The sequence below is a fragment of the Belonocnema kinseyi genome, chromosome 9, assembly GCF_010883055.1.
Source record: "Belonocnema kinseyi isolate 2016_QV_RU_SX_M_011 chromosome 9, B_treatae_v1, whole genome shotgun sequence".
Lineage (NCBI taxonomy): Eukaryota > Metazoa > Arthropoda > Insecta > Hymenoptera > Cynipidae > Belonocnema > Belonocnema kinseyi.
In genome coordinates, this window is record NC_046665.1 from 132842156 (window position 1) to 132853212 (window position 11057).

The 11057-nt window shown below is 29.8% G+C and overlaps 1 protein-coding gene across 2 annotated transcripts in view; it reads left to right on the plus strand.

The window, feature by feature from the left end:
- The first annotated feature begins 287 nt into the window (after window positions 1–287).
- LOC117179985 overlaps window positions 288–11057 on the plus strand; it is a 15817-nt gene continuing 5047 nt past the window's right edge. Inside the window, exon 1 of one of the 2 annotated variants that reach the window (XM_033372255.1) lies at window positions 288–480. The gene's annotated coding sequence lies outside the window, so the exon portion shown is untranslated. The remainder of the gene's footprint in view (window positions 481–11057) is intronic. The other variant, XM_033372256.1, reaches the window with a different exon arrangement.

An 11057-nucleotide genomic window follows, 5' to 3' on the forward strand; every position in this document is an offset into this window, starting at 1 on the left:
GGCCAGAATGGACTAAAACGCATTAGTGTCGCGCAGAGCACTGTTCGTTCTACAGCAGGGCTCTTCAGCGAGGGGAAATTTGGCCGCAAATACTCATTTACCGCATGTCGAGTGAAAGAGACAGAAAGATCTATTTGTCTCTTTCACTTTCATGAGTTTCTGCTTTACGCCGACGTTTTCTGCTCTTATGGGACTGCACCTTGAGACGGAATTTTTCCGTGCTGAGTGAGGGCGCAGTCCCATGGAGGTAGAATAGTGGAACAGTTGTGACCAATGACGTGCCTGCACAAGATCTAGCAGTCACCTCATTGGTCCAAACTGTTCTACTATTCTATTCATCTACCTCCGTGGGACTGCGCCTTGAGGCTGCGTGGTAGTGGAAATGAAACATCTTGCAAACGAGTATTTGTGACCCAATTTACCCTCTGGTCCACAGTCGCGAACAACCCACCCAGCCGGCGATGTAAGTGTTTCTTCCAGGTAATTAAATTGTTATTTTTTGTTTTTCTTGGTTTTTTAGTGTAATTGACGTAGACTTTTTTTGTTTTTTTTTTTTTCGTAAAAATGCATTTTAGGCACTTAAAAAAAATGACTTAGATTTTTTTACAAAAACAGTTAATTTTCTGACTCCAAATAAATAAAAAAAAAAACACGGGGAAAAGCGTAAATTTGAATTGTTTGTTAATAAAAAAACAGAAAACAATGTCGCATATAATTAGTGTAATAATATGTAAATAACATTACAATGCAATTCTTGATAATTTAGAAGTAAGTTTATCTTTTATGATTTTTCATGAATTCATTGTACGTAGAAAGATGAAAAACGTCACTTGACCTAGAACCATGGGGTGACTCCTATAAAGACCCGTAGAAGAAATGTGACAGTAGATTTGGCTAGAGTTCTTAAATTCCTGAAAATTTAAGTTCAGGTTATATAATCGAGAATATGACAGAATTTAGGAGAATTTAAAAGAATTTAAGAGAATTTAAGGATTTATGAATTTTAACAATATTTTTATTGTTCAGGTTATATCAGCGGTCGAATATACATTATTTTCTAGCTCAGACATATTCAGGAATTACAGTGCTTCATTTACAAATTAAAAATTTTCAAATATTTTAATTTATTTTTAAAAAGTGTTTTCTGCTTTAAAAGATAACTCTTTAACAAAATAATTAAATTTTTAACATAATATTTGAATATTCAACCTGAAAAGATAAATTGTCAACAAAAAATGTCATAGTTTTGATTTTAATCAAAAAAGAATTAAATTTATACAGCAAAAGAAAAGAATTTCAAAACCAAAAAGACGAATTTCCAACAAATAAAGATTTTTCACTCAAAAAATAAATGAAAGTGTATCTAAATTATTGAACCTTCAAATCAGAAGACAAATATTATTGACAAAAATGCAATTTTTAAACAAAAAATATGAGTGTTCAACAAAAATGAATTTTTCACGAAACTGATGCATTTCTACGCAAAAAAGGAAATTTCAAACTAAAAAACGCGAATCTTTAACTAAAAAATATCAATATTAAAAAATGGAAAAGTTCCATTTTCTGTTAAAAAATGAGTTCTGAATAAAAAAAAGGAAGTATTTTCCACTCAACAGTTAAATTATCAACCAGACATAACTTTTAATCAACGAGATAACTTTTCAACTTAAAATATAAATCTTTAACAAAAACGCGATTTCTTAATAAAGCGATTCAACCAAATGTTTTAAACAAATGAATTGAATTATCAAGCAAAGAAGAACGATTTTTAATCAAAAAATTGCATTTTCATACAAAAAATGAAATTTTTTCTATAACAGATAAAGTTTTAAATCAAAAAGATAAATTTTCAAATAAATAGTTGAATTTTCTTTTGAAAAATTTTTTAGTCGAGTTTTCACGATCAAACAATGCATTTTTTAACAAAAAATAATTTTCCACCAAAAAAGTTGAATTTTCTATCCAAAAAGATGACTTTTTAACAAAATTCTTTAATTCTCTAGCAAATAGTTGCATTTTCATTAAAAAATATGACATTGATCGTAAAGCAAAAGAATTTTTTATTACAAAAAAATTTGAGTTTTCATCCAAAACAGAATCTAGTTAACTCAGTAAATTCTCTTCTGAAATTTTTTCTCCTTGTTTAAAAATTCTTCTTTTTAGTTAAAAATGTAAGTATTCTAATTAAATAATAATAATTTTAGTCAAAAATTCACCTCTTAGGTTGGAAATAAAATTATTTGGCTGAAAGTTCAACTCTTTTGTTACAAATTATTTTGTTGAAAAATAAGCTGTTTGATTGAAAACTTTTTTTTTTCTTTGAATAAAAAGGAATTTTTTTCCGTAAATTTTTTTTTATTTCTTTTTTTTTTAGTTAAAGATTATTATTCTTTTGAAATATAAATGCAACTATTGTTCCAGTTGAATATTCCATAATTTTAGTTAAAAATTGATATTTTTTGTTCAACAATTATTTTTTAATTTAGAAAGTAATTATTTCAGCTTTGGTTGACAATTTATCTTTTTCTAGTAAAAATTAATTTTTGTTGTTGAAAATCAACTATTTCAGTTAAAGATTCATTCTTTTAGTTAAAAACTGATCTTTTTTGCATAAAATTCAACTACTATTCCAGTTGAAGATTCATCATTTATGTTGAAAATTCATCAGTTGGGATACAAAAATTTGTATTTCAAAATGTAATTTCCGTTTTTTGTTGAAATTTTTCTTTTTTAGTTCAAAATTCATCTATTTCGTTGAAAATTAGTCTTTTGGTTTGAAAATTAATATAATTTTTTTAAATTCATCTCTAGCAAATAGTTGCATTTTTATCAAAAAATATTAAATTTATCGTCAAGCAAAATAATTTTTGTTTACAAAAAAAGTTGAGTTTTCATCCAAAAAAGATTCCAGTTAACTCAGTAACTTTAAAAATTGAATTCTTGTAACCAACAAATAAGTTTCTACGTAAAAAATTGAATTTTTAATCCAAAAAGACGAATTTTTTCAACAAAAAAGGATGCATTTTTAACAATGTAGGTAAATTATCTACCAAATAGTTGCATTTTTAGCCCAAAAATATCAATTTTGTACCAAAACAGATAAATTTGTAATAAAAAACGAATTTCTTTTATAAGTGGAACTTTCATTCGGAAAATATTTCAGTTCATTTTTTAACACCAAAGTATAAATTTTAAATAAAAAGTAAATTTAAAAAAAAAATAGTTTAGTTTTCAAGAGAATAGTATAATAGCTTAATTTCTAACCAAACAGTTGCATTTTCATAAAAAAAAGATTTAATTTCTGCTAAAGAAGGTAAACTTTAAAATAAAAAAGACAGACTTTCAAAAAAAGAGTTGAATTTTCAACCGAAAAGTTAACGGAAAAATTCAATTTTCTATAAATTAAAATAAATTCTGAGATTCTCATAAATTCTCAGAGAATTTATTTCTCGGTTATATTCTCGGTAATATTCTCACTCTCGTTACCGAAAATTATTCAAACGCATGGGGAAACTACAAATTTAATATATTTAAATTGTTAAAAAATGCTTTATGTCTATATTTATCTCCAAACAATATTTTGTAGCATATTAAATATCCAATAAATTAATAAGTACTAATAAAAGTGAAAAAGCAGTCTATTTTAATAATTAAATAAAAATACTCTTTTCAGAGAGTTCGAATAATAATTCTACAAAACGAACATTCAGTTTTTAGCATTGAAAAAAGTCAATATTGTAAACTGTGAAAATTGCAAATTTAAATTAAATTTTCTGTTTATTAACATTTATAATGTTTCTTAAAAATTAAAACACGATTAATTGAACTAAACTATAAAGCTTTATATTTATTTTTAAAGCTATGACTGACTACATCTCTACTCTTTCTATAATTTTAAAAATAACTAAATAATCTTAAGATATAATTATTTGTTTAAAAAATTTTGTCTTAACAAAAATGGTTCTAACGATTTAGAGCCATTAAAGAATTTACGTTCAAAATTGGAAACAGTAAAATTGTAAAAAAATGTTTTCCCGGAAAAAATAAACCATCATTTATTAAAATCCAATCATCTTTCAAAAATTGGCAAGAATCGAAGGTCACAAAAAATTCAATTGAAAAAAACGTGGTTACGATGAATGTTTTTTGTGTGAATTTTAATATTTCTCATAAAAAATAATGTGTTTTATTTGAAACGACATCAGTTATAATATGTTGATTCTTAAAATCATAGAAAAACTATTTTTCCTTCAGATATCTGACTTTTGGAACGACGATTGGCTTCATTAAATATTTTACTCATTGCTCTCGTTTAAATTTTAATTTTTTTATAGTGCAACACTCATTTATTAATTATTCTCAAAGTGAATAAAAAGGATTGTGATCCTTAAAAATAGTTGTAATGAATTAAACATTTTTTCAAATTTGTTGATAACAATTTTAATAAATTATTTTATTAATATTATTGATAATTCATGTTACCAATAATTTGCGTTTAAAAATCAGTTTCAATGCATATCTTACTCAATATCTCTTGTTTTAATTCAAAAATTTTTATAGTGACCCATGTAGGAATCCAATCAGGAATCTGGCCGAGTCCCAGCCGGATAGCCCCGCTTTAAGCCGGGCGCTGGTCGGGGAATCCGGCCGGGATCCGGCTAAAAACGTCACGGTAAACTGGTCGGATCCCGGCTTCAATACCGGCCGGGTAATCCGGCCAAAAGGCGATTAAGAGATGTTGCTTCAGGCGAGAAATTGGTAACTTGTTTTGTCTTTTAAAGCTCATCGTAAAGATTACGGTGAACTTTAAAAGTCAAATCAAGTGAACCAATTCTGTGAAGAAAATTAGAGTGGAATTTTATTCCCTGATGATAGAATCTCATAGCAATTTGGAAGCCACGTGGTGATTTAAGGTTAGGAAGGAAGAAAGTAAAAACTGTATACACAAGATTATATTTTAATTTAAAATAATAATTATTCGCGCACTAAGTGGGGGATTCAAACTAATTACTGAAATAAGGTTGATTTTAACTACGAGTCTCGATTTTATTTGCGAACTTCGAAGAGACAACGCGACGTGAGTGTAATTATTACTGAGTGTCTATGCAGACGACCGACACAGCAGGCGCTATATATGGCGGTAAATTTGAAATTGTACAGGCTAAACATTGTCTGAATATAGAGAAGTTTATAAAAATTGTATCATTTCTGTTGTTGCACATGGCAGAATCGATAACAGTTTAATTTAAAATGTTAAATTATTCGAAAAAATTTAATGTTTTTTTTTTAAAGAATTGAAATGCCTTGCACAAATTACATGCCATTAATTCAAAATTATCCCTCAAAATACTCTTTGCCAGATTTTTATTATTTTCCTGCCATTTAGTACGGTATACACTTGCACTTTCTCAAAGCAACTCGTGTAATCGGAATTGCATCCAAAAACAACATACTTATACCCCATTATTCCTGTTCATCACAAAAAAATATTTATAAATTTTCAGTCTAAGAGCCTCTAGAGTCTAACTGAATCATAAATTTAACAAATTCAAAAGATTCTGTTTTTATAATTTAAAAAACACAATTTTACATTTATGATACTTTCTGCATGCAATTGAATAATTTTTGACCTAAAAGTACCGGTGCTTACTTTTTACAAACTATTTTCTACCTCCTTATTCGGAAAGATTCATTATTTTTAGATATCGAGATAGTGCAATCGGAGTAGTTAAATATTTCAAATTTATTAAAATAGAAATTATTCTACACAACAAATGTCGAATTTAGTAACGACTTTAGTAATATAAAAAATTAATTAAAATAGAAATCATTCTACACAGCAGACGCCGAATAATGAATCTTTGCGAAGAAGGACATAGAAAATAGTTTGCAAATTATCCTGCAAAAATTGTTACTAAATTCGAAGTCTGCTGTGTAGAATAATTAATTAAATAATAATATAATAGTATAAAAATCTGCGCGCGGCTCATTTCGCCCTCAAGTTCGAGCGCGCCCAGGGCGCGCTACTGTTGGTTCTTGCGCTTCGCGCTCGATAATATATTTATTATTCATATTTATTTATATTATTATAATTCATAACATGCACTTGGATTATAACTGACGTTGTTTCATTATTCGCCTTTTTTAATACTTTGAATATCCGTACAGAGATCTTTTGAATTTTGAAAAAAGTCGTATCAAAAATATTCAAAATGCGCTAAATTTTTTAATTTTCATCCAAAATGGCTGGCCAAAAAACTTGACCTTTAGTTTAGGACACTAAAAGAATGCACCAAATGTCAATCTAATAGATTACTTTTACATTCTTATCATTTATGATTGAGAAAGTATTAGAATTGTCCAAAATTTTACACCACTGTTTTTCAACGGATCTCCACGTTTCGAGACCCCTTGAATCCGAAATTAGGTTTTTACGATGGCGTATGTCTGTCCGTCCGTAAACACGATAACTGTGGAAAAATGAACGTATCAAATCCATCCCAGTGGGCACAAAATTTGGCGACGTCTTTACGACATCTTTACGACATCTTTACGACATATTTACGACATCTTTACGACATCTTTACGACATCTTTACGACATCCTATGCGCATGTCGTTTCGGTGTCTTTACGATATCGTAAAGACATCGTCAGATCATACGACTTATTTACGATATCGTAAAGACACCTTAACGACATGGACATAGGATGTCGTAACGATGTCGTAAAGACGTCGCTAAATTTTGTGCCCACTGGGATCTTTGGCGCACTTTTTTTAGGTCCTAAAAGAAAGGACGAGTTCGTTAACCAGCCATTTTTGATAAAAATTAAAAAGTGATCGCATTTCTACAAATTTTGAAACTGCTTTTTTTCTGAATTTGAAAAGTCTATGTACGGACATTTATAGTATTATAAAGGACAAACAATTTATCCAAATGACTTTTTTTGATAAAAAAATTCTCAGAGTTATAGCATTTTCAACATTTTTCAAATTAAACGAAAATCAAAATTTTAAGCCGAAAAACGCACGATATGAAAAAAATCCATAAAAATTAAAATGTTTCTTTTTGAATACTCTACAAGATTATCATAACGACTTTTTGAATTTTCTTGAAAAATCGAAAATTCAAATTTTGATTACACAAAAAATAATGAAAAATAAAAAATTACATTTTGTGGTCAAACTATGGATCTTTTTGATAAAGTTTAATTCAAGCATTGCAAATGCTAAGCATAAATATTCGAGCGCGAAGCGCGAGGTCTAACTTGCGAGTTGCGCTGGCAGCGCGCGATGAGAAAGTGCCCGCGAAGTGGACAGATTTTTTCAAAAGTTATCGTGCACACATTCATACATACATACAGGCACATTCGTAAAAACATGTTTTTCGGATTTAATTTGTCACGAATAATTTTTTGATAGTCTTTTTTTTGGTTTTAATCGTAAAAAAATAGTATTAAAAACATAAAAAAATTTAATTTTTTGAAGCCCCCCCACACGGGACCCTAAAGAAATTAAAAGACAAATTTGTGATGAGAGTTTGCCCACTAGGGTGGTCCAAAAATGCATGGAAATTTTTTTTGGCATTCTAAAGGGCAACGATCCCCCTCCCCGATTTTATTCCAAATCCGAAAAAAGAAATTCCCTTATTTTTAATTTTTTTTTTAACAGATGCCGGTTTTGACTTGAAGTTTCCCATGTAAAATGCATGGGGAAAAATCACTTTTCTTGAGTTTTTAGAATAATTTTTTAGAGTTTGAAAAAATGTGACGGAAAAGTATGGGGGCCTGTAGAGAATTATCCAATGAAGAATTTTACGTATCAGACATATGGGTTTGACACCCCTAACGCGCCCCCACGAGTACCTGAAAAGTGAAAACTACCCTTAAAACAAAAAATGTCAATTCTTCATGAAATCGACCTTTTAAACAATTTAATCTCGTTTTTTCACTTAAAATTATTAATGTTGGTCTAGTGTATTATTTATTAACATTGGTTAATTCATTTTTAATTATTTAAACAAATGAAATTTGTTTAAATAACTTTTTTCTTGAAAATGCGTTCCCCCCCCCCCCCTGAAAATCATTACTATTAGTCTAGTGGAATATTTATTAACATTTGTTGATTAATTGTTTATTATTGAAACAACTGGAATTAATTTAAACAATTTCTTTCGAAAAAAAATTATTCCTTAAAAATCGTTACTATTGGTCTAGTGGAACATTTATTAACATTAGTTCATTAATTTTCAAATATTTAAACAAATGGAATTTGTTTACATATTTTTTTATAAAAATTATGAATATTTCTTCAGTGGAATATTTATCAACATTATTTGATTAAATTTATTAAAAAAAAATTGTTTTTAAGTAAAAATTATTACCTAAATATAACTGATAAATTAATAATTATTAAATTAATTAATTAACTAATGTTAATAAATATTCCACTAAACCAATAGCGATAATTTTTAGCGAAAAAAATTATTCAAACAAATTACATTTGTTTAAACAATTACAAATTAATGCCCTCTAAAGAAAAAAAGCGTTTCTGACCACCCTAGTGCCCCCGCAGCGAGCAGATTTTTTTTTACGGTTAATGATGTTTTGCATGATTAAAGCCAAAACTACGCATCCTATCAAACAGTGTTTAATAAAAAATTTGTAGATCTCTTTCCAATGCACAATTTTCGTCTATTTATCTTTTACGGTATTTTGCATAGTTTGACCGAAAAATGTAATTTTTGGATTTTCCATTATTTTTGATGCTGTCAAAATTGGAATTTTCGATTTTTCAAGAAAATTCAAAAAGTCGTTATGATAATCTTGTAGAGTATTCAAAAAGAAACATTTTAATTCTTATGGATTTTTTTTCATATCGTGCGTTATTTGGCTTAAAATGTTCTTTCGTGCGCTCACTTTTTGAATTTTTATCCAAAATGGCTGGCTAACGAACTTGACCTGTAGTTTAGGATACTAAAAGGGTGTACCAAAGACCAATTTAAAAGAATGATTTTTTCCAAAGTTATCGTGCTCACAGGCTGACGGACAGACATACATAAATACGGATAGACATTAGTGAAAAACAGTTTTTCGGATTCAAGGGGTCTCAAAAAGTGGACATTTAACAAAATCTGGGAGGGGGGGGGGGGTCAAATGTTATACAAATCCAATACCTTCTCTGATGAGAATGTAATAATAATACTTACAATATTTAAATTAATTTTAACATTGAATTTCTCCGAGTGCACCATCTCAATATCTAAGAATAATGAATCTTTTCGAATAAGGGCGTAGACAATAGTTTGTAAACAGTAAGTGCCGGTAATGTAGTTATTTGCTTATTTGTTCCAGAAATTGTATGCTATTGATATTAGTATTCTATAAAGCCAAAATAGGTTGTACAATACTTACCTTATTTATACAATACTACATAATTTTTTTTTATTTGAAAAATTATTATCATTTATTATCAGAGAGTTCACGGCGAGATCCTTATATCACTTTTTACAGTTTTTCCTATTTCGAGACCAAGTAAGACATGTCAATAAACAATTACAAAAATAAAGAACACAAGTCGCATTTTTATTCTAAATTAAAATTCCCGCCAAAAGGAGTGCAACTTTACCGACAGTGCACATGCTTGGTAGTACGATCAAGTACGGTTGAGCGATCAGCGCCAAACAGCTGTGAGCCGCCTTGGTGCCCAATTCGTGTAATTTTCTTAACCACTTTACACTTATTTTTTAGCAGTTACTCGATTTATTTTGAAAAAATAGGCAGAAATCGTATACCCCACAACCGTGAAACACCTTTCGGTGCCGGGAAAAATCCTCAGAGTGCATTTTTAAAAACCCAACACCAAATTATCGACCACTGGTAAATTTTGAGTGTCGTGGATTTCGCCATTTTTAGGCGCCCCGTTGAATAAACAAAATTTTCTTATTGTGCAAAACTTTTTTGTGAATTATTTTCAGTGAGCAAAAAATATTATCATCTGCAAAAACAATTATATTGACTTTAAATTGTTTCAAAATTTTGTATATTAACTGCAATAAATTGTTTTATGAATATTAATTGAAAAAGTTGAAACATAATCTAGATATAAATATACACCATTCCAATAACACATCCATCCTTCCCAAGTATCAGATTCTCCGTAAGAATATCCTCACAACCAAAATGGTTTGCACAAATTACACCTCAATGAGCAAAAAAATGAAGGATGCCCTAGAGACGTATTTGGGACATCCCTAAGACGTCTTTTATAACATGTCTTTTGGACATCCTAGGGATGTTCTTAAAATGTCTCCCAGTGGGCATAAAACTATGAAAATCCCGAGAACGTTCTTGGGACGTTCCTAGGACGTCCTATATAAGGCCAGTCGACGTCTCTAAGACGTCCAATGTCCTAAAGATGACCTAAAGACGTCTTGAAGACATGGACGTTCTCGGAACGACTTTTGTACTGACATTAGACGTTTCAAGAGCATCCCTAGGATGACCAAAAGACATGTTATAAAATACGTCTTAGGGATGTCCCACAGACGTCTTTAGGGCATCCTTAATTCTTTTGCCCACTGGGCTAATGTCAGTGCGAAAGATGTCCCGATAACGTCCATGTCTTTAAGACGTCTTTAGGTCATCTTTAGGACATCTTTAGGACATTGGACGTCTTAGAGAGGTTGATTGGGCTGCCATAGGAAGTCCTAGGAACGTCCTAAAGAACGTCTTGGGATTTTGATAGTTTTGTGCCCACTGGGATGCCATTAATTCAAAATTAGCTCTCAAAATACTCTTTGCGAGATTTCCATTATTTTCCTGCCCTTTAGTACAGTACTTGCACTTTATTAACGTAATTCGTGTAATCGGAATTGCATCCAAAAATAACATACGTCCTCTGTTGCGGTCAACTTTTCTGTCACTTTCATTTTAGAGTCACAGGAAACTCAAGGAATAAAGGGGGAGGGTCGGTAAGGCCGGTTTTTGGCCTAATTTATTTTTGGACCAAAAAATCTGAAAAATCATGGTAGTATCTTATAAGTATCCCGAGTCGATT